The sequence below is a fragment of the Notamacropus eugenii genome, chromosome 2, assembly GCF_028372415.1.
Source record: "Notamacropus eugenii isolate mMacEug1 chromosome 2, mMacEug1.pri_v2, whole genome shotgun sequence".
Taxonomy (NCBI): domain Eukaryota; kingdom Metazoa; phylum Chordata; class Mammalia; order Diprotodontia; family Macropodidae; genus Notamacropus; species Notamacropus eugenii.
The window spans coordinates 392,103,433-392,120,936 of NC_092873.1; the positions used below are offsets into that span (position 1 = coordinate 392,103,433).

Here is a 17,504-nt window from a genome sequence, read left to right on the forward strand (position 1 = left end):
GAAATGCCATAGATTTTCATGGAGCAGAAATCAACTTTGTTAAGTCATTAAATGAACAAGTGAATGAGCTACTTTTTCCACCAGAAGATAAGTGGCAGGAACATTTTTTTAACCTCTTATATGATATAAAATACTTGAAACCAGATTTAAGTAGAGATCTAGAGGCCATTGTAATTCAGCAAAAGTTTCTAGCACCCACTCATTATCATTCATCTCTCCTCCAGTTTTACATGTATCTCCACTCTGAAATATACATGTATGTAAATACATATGTAATATAGATGTATATATACAGAGAAGGGGGAGAGGGAGATAGAGAGACAAGGAAGGGAAATTGAAGGAATGCAAGAGACAACCTGAAATGAAATATAATTTGCTAAATCCTTAAGAAGTCTACCCACACATAAAACATATCTGCCTACTCTGTCAACTTTATTCCACAACAGAGTCTTTCTATTTTTCTATTGTTAGGTTGGAAGGTTTCATTTTATGGAGAAATCTCCATTCATACAACATCAGGGGATTCTGACTAGAGGGAAAAAAATCATTTACAGAGAAACTAAAGGAGATGGGGGGGAGGGATCATAACTTCATTCTTATCCCTGTTCTTAAAGTACATTAGTTTTGATACCACCACTTAGCCTTCTTAGAGACCAAAGAGGGTATCATAACCCTTAGGAAAATCCTAACGGAAATAACTGATAATAAAACGAGTTCCATTTATTATGTTACATTAAAAGAAGATTTCCTGTGAGTTCACATAATTTGGATCAAATCCTTTTCCTCTTTCCTTAAATATTTGAGAGCAGGCTTAGATACAAGACAAATGCCTTACAAGTATATCCACCTGATGTCTTTAATTGATTCCAAGAAACCTTGACTTTGGGTGAAATAACATTACAGAGAGGCAGGAGGGTATATTGTTGATAAGAGGAAGGATTTCTGATTCACACATGGTTGGTGGTAAATGGAGGCTGTAGAAGTTAATGGTAGGAAAGAGGTGGGAGAAGCTAGGAGGTACAAAGCACTGGTAGTCTTCATGGCATCTGCTTCAGATACTCTTTCCCAAAATGTAATTACTGGGGCATATAAGGGTTTTCATGGGTCTTCATGTTTACACAGGTCATGCTATAAAGCCCAAGTCATATATCATAGATATAGAACTTTAAAAGACCTAAGAGATCATGAAAACCCAACCGCTTTGTTTTCCTTATAAAGAAAGTGAGGCCCAAGACGGCTGTGTGACTTTTTCAAGATCACATAGACGATATCAAACATAGGATTTGGACTCAAGTATTTTAACTGCAGAGCTAGGATTTTTTCTCCTCTACTAGGCTGCCTCTATCATGTACTAGTATGGCAAGCCAGTGATGATGAAGCTAATTAAATTAGATGGATAATAAACTGGGTTGAGAATTGGACAGGAAAAAGATAATGTTAAGGACTGCCTTCAGGAAAATGCAAAGCTCTTTACTGCTCCCAAGTCGTGTTTTTTAAATTTTAACATTTTATCCATGTTGCTAAATGGCAGTAGGACCTGCTGCCTCAAAACCTAAAAATACGTACCACACAGAGGACAATGGAAAAGCATATGATAAATGTGAGTGGGTGGCAACATATGACCAGTGAGGAATTTCAAAGAACAAGAGTAAGTGACGGTACCAAAGAATTCTCTGATAGAAGGAGAAGATGGGCTTGTCACATGGCAAGAGCTAATGTGGATTGTCAGAATGTTCCAATGGTACCTTCATAATGTTGGAGGAAAATAAAAACAGTGAAAGTCTCCAGCACATTGGGCAGATAACCTGTGGCAAAATTATGGCCTGATATAGATAAGAATAGCATAGGTTGGGTAGGTATTTTTATTATTGGAGGGAATATTGGACAATGATGAAATCACAAAGCCACGTTAGTATTTCCCAAAATAGTAAGCAAAGGCAGGTCTTCTCAAATGTCTGAAACTACATAGTCTTCATTAATCAGCTAATTAGGGGTCAGATATCTGGAAACAAGATACTAGGGACAAAGAAAAAAAAAAACTTCCATGTAGCCAAGATCGATTTGCAAAGTGCTTGTAAAAAATCCCAGTGCTTCCTTGACTCACATAAAAGCCACCCAAGGCCTTCACTCAGAATCTATTTATTCTAACTTTAGATAAGTTCCATTTTAATAAGTATGCTCCTTAGAAGATTAGAAACTTTTAAGGCATGAAACTATACTAGACTGATTCAAGCAAAAATTATCAGCTAAAAGTTTGATGATGAAGAAGAAGGTAAAAAAAACAAAAACAAAACTCTCTAAGGGAACTTCCATAAACCACCAAAGCCCCAGAAGGCATCATCATATTGTAACACAATATAAGAACTAAGCTTAGGAATGATGAGCCAGAATCATTAAGAAAATATCAAACTATGCTTAGTGAACTTCAAACTGGAAGCGAAGTATGTGATACATTTTAGAAACATATCCATCAAAACCAGTTCAAATAAAACAAGTTTGGGCACTTAAGGAGGTAAGTGTCAAATGATCTGGAAAATTAATTTATGAAGTTTCTCTCATTCTCTCATGACATCCAGACAGGTGAATCATCAATATAAAAATTCTAATTAAGTTAGTGTTTACATTTGAAATTTTTAGTTAATGATTTTGAGATACAGGGGAAAAAGCACTGGATTTGTCATTAACAGACTAGGTTCAAATCCTAGCTCAACAACTTATTAACTCTTTGACATTGAACAAGTCCCTTGACCTCCTCTATGAGCTTCATTATTTTGAACTGCAATATGAGGGAATTGGAAAAGATTCCTTCCAGTTCTCAATGTACAATAGCATGATTTTAAAATACTCAAAAAACTTAGTTTAAAAGTTCTATACGTAGAGATGTTCCTTTTTTGTGTTTTCTAAAGACAACATATGAATACAATGATATGTAAAATTGCATTGGGAAATAGTTAGAAATCCCTCAAGAGCATGAGAATCCTCTGATTTCTTCTAGTGTCTAGAATGCATCTTCGTTTAGTATTTCTTTATTTTTGCAAATAACTCTATTTGTTGACTTCAGAATGCCAGAGAGTTGGGTATAAGACTCTTTTGCCTCTACTCTTCCCCCCAATTCCCCTCCCCAGTTTCCATATGCTTGACTGGAATACTTACTGAGCATGCACCTAGCTCCCCTTTTGGAGTATGTTCAGTGAATATTCTAGTAAAGCATATGGAAGCTTGGGGTTGGCTTGCTTCCTTACATGAAGGATAGGTGAGGGAGGAAAGCAGGGCAGAGGGGGAACTACATATAATTTTGCTGTTATGGGTACTTTTACTCCAATGTAAAATGTACTTTTACAGACTGCGGGATTTAGTAAATGTTCTTTTATAGATGCCATGCAGGGAGGAGAAGGACGGACCTGCTTTAGCTCTCTCCCCATAGCCCATAAAATACCTATAAAAATGACTCTAAACAAATTCTAGAGCAGTACAAGACACAAAATGACAGAGTGAAACAGATTTCCAGCCCAAGACAGCCTGGAAGGCCGACAGGAAAGGTCTATCGCACTGGGCTCAGAGCGGAGCACAGCCCAGACTGGGCCACATAGCATGGACAGGACTGGGGCAGGCTTCAGGGTGCAGAATCATAGGTAGCAGCTACAGTTCCCAGATTTCTCAACCCATAAGCCCCAAAGATAGCTTCAAAGGTCAATGAGAAAGCTCTTTCACCTGGTTGAGAAGGGCGTGAGGTCCTGGGAGCAAGGTCCAGGGAGCAAGGTCTGACCCCAGCCCGTGCCTCAAGGCAGCAGCAGCCAATGAGGCAGCAAAGTCCACTTTTGGAGCTCTTGGTCTAGAAACCATGGGGGAATTGAAAAGCTGATCTGAGTCTCAGTCCTAAGTGGTGGTCCTGGGGTGAGGAGAAATGTTGGCATGGTGGAGCTGGTGGTGGCTGTGGAGAGGGAAGCCTACTCACAGTTCCAGGCATAAAAGAGTACTTGAGGTTGCTCAAAGACCAAAGCACAGGCCAGGAGAGTAGTAAACACCTCTCCCTTGATTGTATCACTTTGGAGGAATTGAGAACTTACAGGTCCATACAGATATCTCAGAGAACAGCTGCATAAAACCTCTGAAGCTTAGGGTAGTATATCCTCCACTTGACAAAGGACTCAAAGGTCAAGTAACTGGCTGGGAAAATGTCCAAAAAAGGGGGAAAATGACCATAGAAGGTTACTTTCTTGGTGAAAAGGTAGTTTCTTCCACCCTTTTGGATGAGTAAGAACAAAGTACACCATCAGAGGAAGACCTACATCCAAAACCTCCAAAAAGAATAAGCAATGGTCTCAGGCCATGGAAGAGCTCAAAAAAGAATTTTGAAAATCAAGTAAGAGAGGTGGAGGAAAAATTGGAAAGAGAAATGAGTGATGAAAGAAAATCATGAAAAATAAGTCACCAGCTTGCTAAAGGAGACCCCAAAAATGCTATAGAATATAATACCTTTAAAATTAGAGTAACTCAAATGGCAAAAGAGATCCAAAAAGCCAATGAGGAGAAGAATGCTTTAAAGAGCAGAATGAGCCAAATGGAAAAGGAAGTTCAAAATCTCACTGAAGAAAATAGTTCTTTAAAAATTAGAATGAAGCAGACAGAAGCTAATGACTTTATGAGAAACCAAGAAATTACAAAACAAAACCAAAAGAATGAAAGAAATAGAAGACAATGTGAAATATCTCACTGGAAAAAACAAGTGACCTGGAAAATAGATCCAGGAGGGATAATTAAAAAATTATTGGTCTATCTGAATACCATGATCAAAAAAAAGAGCTAGGCATCATCTTCCATGAAATTATCAAGGAAAACTTCCCAGATATGATAAAACCAGATGGTAAAATAGAAATGGAAAGAATTCACCAATCACCTCCTGAAAGAGATCCCTAAAGGAAAACTCCTTGGCATATTGTAGCCAAATTCCAGAGTTCCCAGGTCAAGGAGAAAATATTACAAGCAACTAGAAAGAAACAATTCAAATATTGTGGAAATACAATAAGGATGACAGAGAATTTAGCAGCTTCTACACTAAGGTATCAAAGGGCTTGGAATATGATATTCCAGAGGTCAAATGAGATAGGATTAAAACCAAGAATCACCTACCCAGCAAAACTGAGTATAATACTTCAGGGGAAAATGGATTTTCAAGGAAATAGAGGACTTCCAAGCATTCTTGGTGAAAAGACCAGAGCTGAATAGAAAATTTGACTTTCAAATACTAGAATCAAGAGAAACATGAAAAAGTAAACAGAAAAAATAAGCCTTAAGGAACTCATTAAAGTTGAACTATTTACATTCCTACATGAAAAAATGTTATTTGTACTTCATGAGACCTTTTTCAATATTAGAATAGTTAGAGAGAAGTGTATGGCTATGTATGTATATGTACATTATATATGTGTATGTATGTATATGCACATGCATGTATGTGTGTATGTGCATATATACACATAGACAGAGGGCACAAGGGGAGCTGAATATGAAGGGAGAATACCCAAAGAATAAAATTTATTGTTGAATGGAATGTACTAGGAATAAGAGAAAGGGAGAGGTAGAATATAGCAAATCATCTCACATAAAAGAGGGAAGAAAGAACTTTTACAATGGATGGGAAGAGGGAGGAGATGAGAGAAAACAAGTGAGCCTTACTCTCAAGGGATTTGGTTTACATAGGAATAACACACATGCAATTGGATATGGAAATCTATTTTATTCTACAGGAAGGCAAGAGGAAAGAGGATAGGAGAGGGAAGATAATAGAAGGGACGGCAAATTGGGGAAAGGCACTATTAGAAGCAAACACTATTGTGGGAGGATAGGTCAAGGGAGAGAAAGGAATAAATGGAGGGCAGGATAGGACATAGGGAAATGTGGTTAGTCTTTTACAACATAACTATTGTGGAAGTGCTTTGCATTGTTACATATGTATGACCTATATTGAATTGCTTGCTTTCTCAATGAGGGTGGGTGGGGAGGGAAGGAGAGAATATGGAACTCAAAGCTTTAAGAATGAATGTTAAAAATTGTTTTAGCATGTAACTGGAAATTAAGATATATAGGCAATGGAGTATAGAAATCTCTTTTGCCTTAGAAGAAAACAGAGGGGAAGGGGGAAGGAAGAAGGGTGGGTAATAGAAGGGAGGACAGACTGGAGGAAGGGGTGTATGGGGTGCATGCTGTCCTGGGGTAGAGGGTAGGGAGAGATGTGGAAAAATTTTGAATTCAAATTCTTGTAGAAGTGAATATTGAGAACAGAAAAATAAATAAATAATATATTTTTAGAAAGAGAGATGCCATACATAAAAAATTCACCACCCATTAACCAACCTGGAAGTAAGGATCTAAACTAAGCTAGTTATAGTTCATCTTCTGGGCCTACACTTAAATTTATCCCACTTTGTAGCACTTGCCAGAGCCAATGCTATGGTAGGATAGCTTTCAACAGCCCAGTGTCATCTCCATATTTCAATGAGACATTGGAGTTATTGTTCTCTATTGAGCTGTGTTCCTAGCTTACGTACCAGGGATATGCTACTAAAGAGCATGCCTGTACCTGTACATGCTTTTCTTTCATTGGTGGATGAAACCTCAAATAAAATTACTTCCTTCAGTCTTTTCTTTATGACTTTAGTGGAAGTGATGTCCACAAATTTACTAAAGCAAATCACTGCCTGGCCTGTGTTCTCAATGCAGTAGTAACTTGTGGAGCAGTAGATGTTATCCTGGGATAGCTAGTAGTAGTGGTGGACATTGGTTAGTAGCTCCAAGGGCACTGAAATTTTGATGAGACAGACAGACTTTCTGCGGGCTTTGTTCATTTTTCTTTCCATTTAAAAAGTGGAGGACAAACAAGCATTTATTAAATGCCTGTTATTTGCCAAGCATTGTATTATGCAATTTACAAATATTATCTCATTTGACCCCCACTTTAACAACTCTGTGAAATAGGTTATTATCTCCATTTTACAGTTAAGGAAACAGGCAGACAGAGTTTAAGTGATTTGTCCAGGGTCACATAGATAGTTTACTGGCTTTGGAACTAGTGCTCTATCTACTGTGCCATTTAGATGCTTCTCATTGGAGAGTATCAGGTTAAAATGGCTCTAGCACTAGATATCACAACATTGAATGTATGCTCTACTGGAATTAAGATACCAGGCCAAACCATTACCAAACATAGCACAGAAAGGGAAAGGGCACATGAATCAAGCCAATTAACAAAACATTAAAAAGAATATAGAAGGCTTCTCTTTCTTAACACTAGTATAAACATCCACAAATAACCTCAGTATCTATAGTCTCCAGCAAAACATGGTTAAAAGTGAATAAAGACAGGATGTTTAACAGGGAGGTAATTCTAAGGAGCATGCACTGAAAAATAATGATACATATAAAAGTTATACTCATGAACCTGATAGGATCCTTGGGATATCTACCACATGAAAACCTGTCAGGTAGAAAAGCCCTCCACATTATTAGAGTCAAGTGAAATAAACTCTTGTAGCATCCAAAGGGAATTGATGTCTTTTGCATCCACACTAGGATTCTGCCTTCAGGGCAGAAAGTAGAGGAGGTTACAACCCAATGATGGCTAGAATTTTGATAGCTCAACAACAATGAGCCTAGTTTTGTGTTGTCTTTTAGGTTAGAAGTCATTATGCTAATGGATAGTGACCTTTAAAAAACCTATATTTGCAAATGTTTACACAGAAACAATGGTTTCAGTCAATCAATCAAGTCATTTAAAGGCAAGTACAGTATTGCTACTTGGACTCATACAGTGTATACCTTTATGCATTTAGATTCTCATTTGCTAAATTACAGTTATATGGGTTTGAAATTCAACGTCCTCTATTACTAATCCAAAAGATTACCTATTGTCAGGGTTATAAATAAGAATCATGTTAATAACGAGTATTATAATGAAATAAAAACTATACCTGATTCTGCTATATTGAAAGTATGATACAAATAATACAAATATATAATTATATATAGGTAATAGCATGTAGTGATATAAATCTAAATGATCACATATGCACATTACATTTTGTGAAATACATATTATGTGGAGAACTCAGATATTAATTTCTCAGTAAAAGCTTAAATAGGTTTCTCAGGAGGCAAAACCATTAACACACTAAGACATGAGTTCAGCTCAGCAGAGCTCTCATAATGTATCTAGTCTTCTTAAGTGCTCCCAAACCACAAGTGAATGTGGGGAATATAATAAGCTACAAAATTCCAAGCCTCCCCACCAATTAATATTGGATTTAATGCATTTTAATATCAAAATATTTACTATTTTAAAGCAATGTACCTCAAAAAATGTTATTCTAAAACAATTCACACTGGTCAGTAGTAGTACCTTCTAAAAGGAACTGATTAGATAAAAACAGGATGCTAAGTGAGCAGACTTACCCTTGGTATGTGTATAGCTACTGTTTAATCAGACTCTGTAGTATTAGGGGTCCCATAAAAGAGGATTCTTCAAGGTGCAGTAAAATTGTGAAACTGTCTGATTTGGGGGAAGGGGTGTTCTAGATTTTATGTCAACGATTCTTAGCCATCTTCCCTCTGTGATGTGAAAAAAAAATGTAGAAGGGAGTGTGTGCTTTAGATGACAGCAGCCTGACAGTTTGAACTTGAATCTAATGAATTGTGACTGAGTTCTCTAAAAGATCCAACACACAGTTCAGTCACCTGGAATCACTCAATGACAGGAATAAATGTTCTGTGAGAAACAGGATTGATCACTTTTAGGGGCTGTCTTTCTTTTTCCCACCTCTCGTCACTCATTCCCCTGACTACACCCACATATGCCTATTTAGCTCTCCCTGATGAGTCCAAGTCAATCATGTGTGGGACTTGGCTCCTGCTTTAAGGAAAAAGGGAAGAAAGCTTCTGAGAGAGAGCCACTGTTGGTTTAATGTCAAGATTCTTATTGCTATAGAGGCATCTTAGTCATTTTCCAGACATTGTCTGAGTTCTGGATTTCTCTTGCCCATACCTATTGTACCCTCTTCTCCTAACTGTCCAATCTTTATTGATAATACCAATATTCTCCCAGTCATTGGTGCTTGAAACTTTAGTCATCTTTCCATCTTTTTCTCCTTCATGCTCTAATCACCAATCCAATATAATCACTAGGTCCCTTTAATTCTTCCTTCAAAATGTTTCTCATATCCATCCCTTCTTTTCTTCTCCCACTGCTATCACTACTTTGACCTCTCATTGTCTCTTGCAGAAATATGGTCCTGGTCTCCTAACTGGTCACCCATTTTCTAACATCTCTTTCAATCCAACTCTTGCAAACAATAAGATTGGACTTCACAAATTGCCCTTTACGGAGTCAGTACTTTGCTCTAACAAATTCGATAGTTCTCCACAAAGTCTGATTAGAGTCTATAATGTGGCCCTGACTCATATTTTTAATCTTTCTTCTCAAAGGAAGCTGTGAAATCCCAGCACTGGGAGCTAATTAGTTGAGCTCCAGACTGTCAGTCACATGTTTTTAAGTATCAGTTATAAGTCCAAAATGGATTGTAGGATGTGGACTTCTCTATGCCTCAATTTTCCCATTTATCATATAAGGTGAATGAGATGATACTTCCATCATAGGAGATATTCTGGAAAAATCTTTACTGTTGACTTCAAGGGAAGTCCCTCCACAGAGGCAGCCATTGACACAGTAAATAGAGTGTTAGGCCTTCAGTCAGGAAGCTCAGAGTTCAAATTTAGCTTCAGACTGTTACTAACTGTATGACCCTGGAATCCTTAAGCTGTTTACCTAATGGGGATACCTCATCTGATTGTTGTCAGGATCACATGAGATAACCTTTGTAAAAAGCACTTAGCCTAGTACTTGGTACATAGAAGGTTTTATATAATGCCTACTCCCCATTTCACCACTTCATATTTTTTATCTCTACCCATGAGACATTTTCTAATCAACACCTAGATACACAATAATTTGGAGGCTCCTGCCAACGTTCAAACAAATAAAGGCAACAGTATGTTTGCAACCAAGAATTTCCTCATGGAAATTACTTTAAGATACAGTCATCTCCAGAAACTTCTGTCTAAAAGCTGGGTACATCTTTAGGTCTCCTGCCTCTCCTTTAAGAGACACTTCTAAGAGGAGTAACACATGTATGGAGAACTCTTAGCGAGTAATTGTTTCCCAGGACTCCAGCATTACTTACATATGTAAGCCATCTGACTGTGGACAAATCACGTAAACTTTCATCTGCCTCAGTTTCCTCAACTGTAAAGTGAGGATAAGACTTTCATCTACATCCCAAGGTTGTTACGAGGATTGAATGAGATAATATGTGTAATGCACATTGCCGAACACATAGTAGGTGATTAATAAATACCTATTTCCTTCATTCCTGTCTTTCCACAGTCTCTCCAACATTTGTCATTTTCTTTTGTGCCAACTTTATCAATCTCAGTGTTGTGAGGCGGAACCTCAGAACTTGCTGAAGAAATTGTTTTATATCATTGTAATCGAATACCATTGAGCTACCAGAGAAGGGAAAATGACAATTTCAAAGAGAAGTGGAAAGACGTGTATGAGTTGATGCAGAGGGAGCAGAACCAGAAGAACATGTTATAGTTTAACATCAATGTTATAAAAAATATATACATAAAATTTAAAAATTAAAATTTTTTTTAAAAAGTCTTAAGAATTAGGATCAATGAAATGATCAACTATGATTCCAGAGGACTGATAAAGAAGAATGTTACCTACCTCAGGACACACAGATTGGATTTATATACAGAATAGGGATTTTTTTTAAATGACCATTGTGGGAATATTTTGTTTGCCACCTAAGCAGCCGTGTGGGGCAGGGAGCCTGAGTTAAAGACCTGAGTTAAAATCTGAGCTCAGACACTTGCTATCAGTATAAGCATGGGAAAATCATTTAACCTTTGCCTAGTTTCCTCAATTGTAAAATGGGGATGATAATAAGATCTGACTCCTAGCAAGGGATCAAAGAAAAGAGGAAAAGGAACCATATGTATTTATAGCAGCTTTTTTTCTTTTTTAAATTTTTAAATTAATTTTATTTATTTTCAGTGTTCTACAGTCACTATCTTATAACTTAGTTTTTTTTCCCCAACCTCCTCTCTTCCTCCCCCTCCCTCCCCAAGACATCATACAATTTTATATAGATTCTACACATACATTCCTATGAAATACATTTTCACTATAGCCATGCTGTGTAGAAGAATTAAAATGAATGGGAGAAATCATATAACAAACCAAAACATAATAGACATACAAACAAAAATGATCTCCTACATTCTGTGATTGAATTCTACAGTTTTTTCTCTAGATGTGGAAGGCATTTTTCCTTAAAAGACCACTGGGAATATTTTTAAGTCCTTGCATTGCAATGAAGTGCCAAGTCTACCAGAAGAAACTCTCGCACACTGTGGTTGTTGCTGTGCACAAAGTTCTCCTGGTTCTGCTCCTTTCGCTCAGCATCAGATCATATAAGTTCTTCCAGGCTTCTCTGAAGTCTTCTTGTTCATCATTTCTTATGGTGCAATAGTACTCCATTACATTCATATACCATAATTTATTCAGCCATTCCCCAATTGATGGACATCCCCTTGATTTCCAGTTTTTGGCCACCACAAAGAGTGCTAGCAGCTTTTTTCTGGTAGCAAAGAATTGGAAACTGAAGGAGTGTCCATCATTTGGGGAATGACTGAACAAGTTGTGGTATGTGTATGTTATAGAATGTAGTTGTGCTATAAGAAATGATGAAAGGAATGGTTTCAGAGAAACTTGTATGAATTGATGCATGAAGTGAGCACAATCAAAAGAACAGTTTGTATGATGTTAGCAACATTGTAAAGACAAACAACTTTGAAAGACACAGTGACTCTGATCAACACAATGACCAAACACAATTCCAGAGGACTCATGGAGAAACATGCTCTTCACATCTTGATAGAGAGGGGACGGATTCAGAGTACAGATTTGGACATAAAACTTTTTATTGTGAAGAATGTGGTAATTTGTTTTGCTTGACTATACTTAGTTTTTTTTTTCTTGTTTTCTCAATTAGTAAGAGTAAAGGACAGGTAGGAAGAAGAAAATAAAGATCTGAAAATTAAAAAAAAATTAAAATGTTTCTAGGTGAGAAATTTAGATAGAATGAACAAAGATGATTGCAGTAGCAATTAAGGTAAGAGGAAAAAGATATAGAAATAGAAGCATCAAGACATGACAATTGATTCACTATGCAAGGTGAGGTGCAGGGAAGAGTCAAGGATAAATTCAACAGTATGAATCTGAATTAGTGGTGCCAACAAGAGACAAAGACATTAAAGCAGCAGTTTGAGAAGGAGGAGAATCAAAACTACAAGTTAAAATTTTAGACATGTTGAGTTTAAGATGCCAGTTGGCCATGCAAAAGAAGATAGTGAGCAGAAAGATGGAATAGTGGACTTAGAATTCTGAAGAGGGATTGGGGTTGAAGGTAAAGATTCAGAATTCAACTGTGTCAAAGTAATGATAAAAGATATGGGAGTAGGCACTATAATTACCACAAACACAAAGAGATAAGATCAAGGGAAGAAACTTGGGAACCTTTAAGGGGTAGCAAAAAGATATTGCTGTTCAGTTGTTTCAGTTGTGTCTGGTCTTTCATGACTCCATTAGGGGTTTTCTTGGCAAAGATATTAGAGTTCATTTTACAGATGAGAAAACTGAGGCAAAAAGGACTAAGGGACTTACCCAGCTAGTAAGTGTTAGAGGCCATATTTGAACTCAGGTATTCCTAACTCCAGGCCTGGTGATCTATCCACTACACCATCTAGCCGCCCTGGAAAGAGGATGAGGAGCCAGCAAAGGAGACAGGGGAGTCACCAGAGGAAAACTCTACTGGAAGGTCAATAGTGTGTTGAGGGAGGTGATCTCTGGTATCAAATACCACAAGGAAGTCAAAAAAATGAGGACAGAAATGTCTGTTGGTTTTGATGATAAAGAGGTTGCTACTGAAATTGGAAACAGGAAAAGTAATACCAGACTCAGACGGTTGCCCAGAGCATCAAAGAAGACTCTCTCTCTCTCTCTCTCTCTCTCTCTCTCTCTCTCTCTCTCTCTCTCTCTCTCTCTCTCTCTCTCTCTGTATATGTATGTATATATACATATACATACAAACAAAAGTAATAGTTAACATTTCTTAAATGCTTTAAGCCTTACAAAGCACTTTACTCATATATATTTCTCATTCAATCCTCACAACCATATACTATAAGTGCTCTTGTTATATTTATTGGGATAAGGAAGCTGAATCTAAGAGAAGTTAAATGATTTACCCAGTGTGTTGCAGCTAGTTAAGTGTCTGGGGCTGGATTCAAACTCAATTTTTCCTTATTCTGAGTTCATTTTAGGTACTTTGCCACTTATTATCTTCATCATCATAATCATCATCACCATATTTTAAAATTAAGTAGTGGAGATAGAAGCTTGATTATGAAAGATTAAGGAGAAATGGTGATAAAAGAACAAGAATAGTGATCCTGCTTTCCAGAAATTTTGCAGTAAAAAGGAAAGATACTAACTTGAAAGGAGTGGCCAGACTGAGGGAGGGTTTTCTTTTTTTAGGGAATCTTTAAGGAAGATTTAGGCATGGTTGTAGGCTAAAGAGAAGAAAAAGGAGAGACTGAAGATGCATAAGTGAAAAGCATTCATTTATGAAGCACAATTAAGGAGAAGCCAAGAAAAGATGTATCAGACTTAGTGCACATTTAAACACTACATGAAAACCGGTCTCCATATTTTTCATTCAGGCTTTAATAGGTTGATCTCCCACCTTTTTCCACCAAACTTAACCTTTTCTTTTACTTTTAATTTTCACAAATTAAACTCACCTTTAAGTGGAAAAAATACAATTCAGTTTTGGACTGCATTATGAAAGGCATAACTTTCAAAAATAGATGAAGAAGAAAGAATAGCCCCTATGTATTCTGCCCTGGTCAGACCACATCTAGAGCAATATGTTCTAAACACCACAGTTTAAGAAGGAAAATGTTAAGTTGGAGAGGAAATACATGTAGTGAAAGTCCTTAAAGCTACATCATAGGACAACAGGGTGAAAGAAATAAAGATTTAATTTAGAGCAGATGATCAACACATTTTTAGGCTCTTCTGTGCCAGGAACTGTAAGAAATTCTGGGAGTACAAAGAAAGGCAAAGTCAAATCCCATCCTCAAGGAGCTTAAATTCTTTCGGGGGAGACAACATGTAAATAACTAGGTACATACAAGACAGGAAAGATGTCTTCAAGTATATTTGAAAGGTTGTTGTGTGGAAGAGGTATTGAACCTCAGAGGGTAGAAATGGGCGCAATAAGTAGAAGTTGAAAAGAAGTAAACTTAAGTTTGAGATTTGGAGAAAAAAAAAAGTTCTGGCAATTGAAGGCTGTCCAAAAGTGAAATGGTCCACCTCTGGAGATTCTGCCTCATTGATGATCTTGAAGCAAATACAGGGTGATCACTTGCCTGGTATGCATATATGGATTCCTTTGAGGTATGGCATGACCCGCATGACTGTTGTGGTCCCTTCCATCTCTAAATCAGTTTCTGTACTTTAAAGTCACACCTCACATTTTCAGTAGTACTTCCACTTGCTACTAGATGGCATAGTGCATAGAATGCTTGGAGTCAGGAAGAACAGTGTTTTAATATTTTCACATATGCTTTTGAATTGTGTGACGCTGAGAAAGCCAATTAACCTCTGTTACCCTCAATTTCCTCACATCTACAATGGGAATAATATCAGTCTCTGTCTCACAGGGTTATTTGGTGATCAAATAAAATAAGTTAACATACAAAAAGCACTTTGGAAACTTGAAAGCACAATATAATTGCTAATTTTATCATTTCTCCCAGCTTGTTAATTCTAGATGGTCAGATTTTTAACTCACTCTAAAATGTAACAAGTGATGAGCCATAGAATTTTAAAAATATTACTTTTAGGGAAACTTGATAACATTTATAAGAATCTCAAAATTAGAGCACAATACTTCAAGATATTTGATGAGCATTTTTAAAAGGTACCATATCAAATGTGAATATTAATATAAATTCAAATAATTAATAATGACATCAATACTGAAAAAATGAGCAAAAGTTCTAAAAATGGGTAATATATTATAGTTTTCTTCTGAATGGAGTATGGGAAAATGGTTCTATTACAATGAAATAGGGGAATGAGTTAGACATCTCCGTACTCCAATAAAGCTGTGATAGTATCAGTGTAGTTATTATTTTCATTGGCAGCCTCTCCACACATTTTCATCTGGCTCATGACGTTGAATAAGTCTTCCACAAAGCATCGCAGAAGACTTTCATTGAATAAGTCTTTCACAGAGCATCACAATATAGTGGATGCCTTCCTCTGGTTCTTTTAATATTTTAATATGGATACTATTGAAACCCTTGGTCAATCTATTCCACATTCTTCTATATGAGTGGCTCACTTTCTTTATCCAGTCAGGATCACATGACTTAGCTGCCATCAGCATAAAAAGTTGGAGATCTTAAGAATATAATATTCTAGAAAGCAAAGGATATAGGCTTACAACAAGGAATAATTTAACCCAGCAAAAGCGAGGATAATCCTACATAGTTAAAATGGACTTTTAATGAAATAGAGTACTTCCAAACATTATGATCAAAAGACTATAGCTACATAGATATTTTGAGGTGAAAACAACTTGAATCAATAAGCAGGTAAACCTAAATGAACAATTATAAGGGATTCAACAAGGATAAACCATTTACATTATAATGTGAGATGATGCATAACTTTTAAAAATGGCTCTATTAGCTGGTGTTAACATATTCATCTCCCCTCCTCCCACCAAGAATATTCTTTTTCTTTCTTTTTATTTTAATATCATCAAGACAAAACAGAATCAGAAAGGGTGAAATTTGAACTTAATACATTTCACTATCAGGGAAGGTGAAAGAAGAGGAAATAAGACGATGAATAGGTTAAGGAAGAGTTTAGCTCTAAGTAAAACAAACTAACTGAAGATGTATAAAAATATAGTTTATTTTTTGTTGGCAGCATATTGGAAGTTGAGGGAATGCTCATCAAGTACGGAAGACTGAACAAGTTAGGACATATGTATGGCATGTCTATATGACAGAAAGGGCAGCTATGTTGTGTAGTGGACAGAGTGATCTGCCTGAAGTCAGGATGATACATCTTCCTGAGTTCAAATCTAAACTCAGACAATTATTGACTGTGTGACCTTGTGCAAATCACTTAACCCTGTTTGCCTCAGTTCACCATCTGTAAAATGAACTGGAGAAGGAAATGGCAAACTACTCCAATATCTTTGCCAAGAAAACCCCAAATTGGGTCATAAAGAGCTGAACATGACTGGAATGCCAGAAACAACAACAAAATGTGATAGAATACTATTGCTCTGTAAGAAATGATAAAGGGGATGGCTTCAGAGAAACATGGAAAGAATTGGATGAACTGATGCAGAGTATAGTGGACATAATCAAGAGAAGGATTTATAGGATAATAAAAATATTATAAAGAAGTTAGTGACTTTGAAAGATTTGGAAACTCTGATTAGCACAATGACTAAACGTATTTTCAAAAGACTCATACAGATACGCTACCCAGCACCTGATTGAAAAGTGATGAATTGTGAATAGAGAATGAGCCATATTTTTAGAAACTGACAATGTAGAAATTTGGTTTGCTTGACTATACATGCATATGACAGGGTTTTTTTGTTTTTTTCTTTCTTATTTTCTTTATTTCTTTTTGGGTGGAAGATAAAAGAGAAAGAAGGCAGATTTTTGTTGATTGCAGAAAATAAAATTTAATTTATAAAAAAAAAATGGGCTTTGGTGGTAAGGATAAACTTGGGATCATTCTAAGAGCCACATAGTTTCTCAAGTAGGATCCAAGCCCACTGACTTCTTCCATTTCATTCTGGGACTAGCCAGCTCATCATTCATTTTCAATGGAACTTCCTTCCAAAGATACAAGTGTACAACCCTGCAGTTACTAATCATTGCAGAGAGTTGTCCAGGGCCCTGAGAATTAAATAACTCATCCAGGGTCACAAAACCAGTATACATCAAAGGTCTGACTTGTACTCAGAGACCACTACATCTCATTATCCATCTGAGTTAATAAACATAGTAAATGATGCTAAACTATAGGTGTTATATGAAATCAACATTATAAACATAATACTACAGAACCAAAGATGTCAAATTCATATAAGAATATATAGGGAATGGGGAATACCAGGGAGAAGAGAGATAATAGGGCATTAGACACACTAGATGACTAGTAAATGTACTTTAAATTCAATGAAGATTAGTCTTTTAATTGCTTCTATAGCTGTGCCTAAGGAGAAAATTGCCTGAAATGTAGTCAACCTCCAATACAGGTAAAGGGATAAACTTGGAAAAGT

At 36.6% G+C, this 17,504-nt stretch overlaps 1 protein-coding gene across 1 annotated transcript in view; it reads right to left on the bottom strand.

Moving 5' to 3' along the window:
* The window catches only part of PCNX2 (pecanex 2), a 395,633-nt gene that overhangs the window by 374,006 nt on the left and 4,123 nt on the right, over positions 1-17,504 (bottom strand). The gene's annotated exons all lie outside the window — the stretch shown is intronic.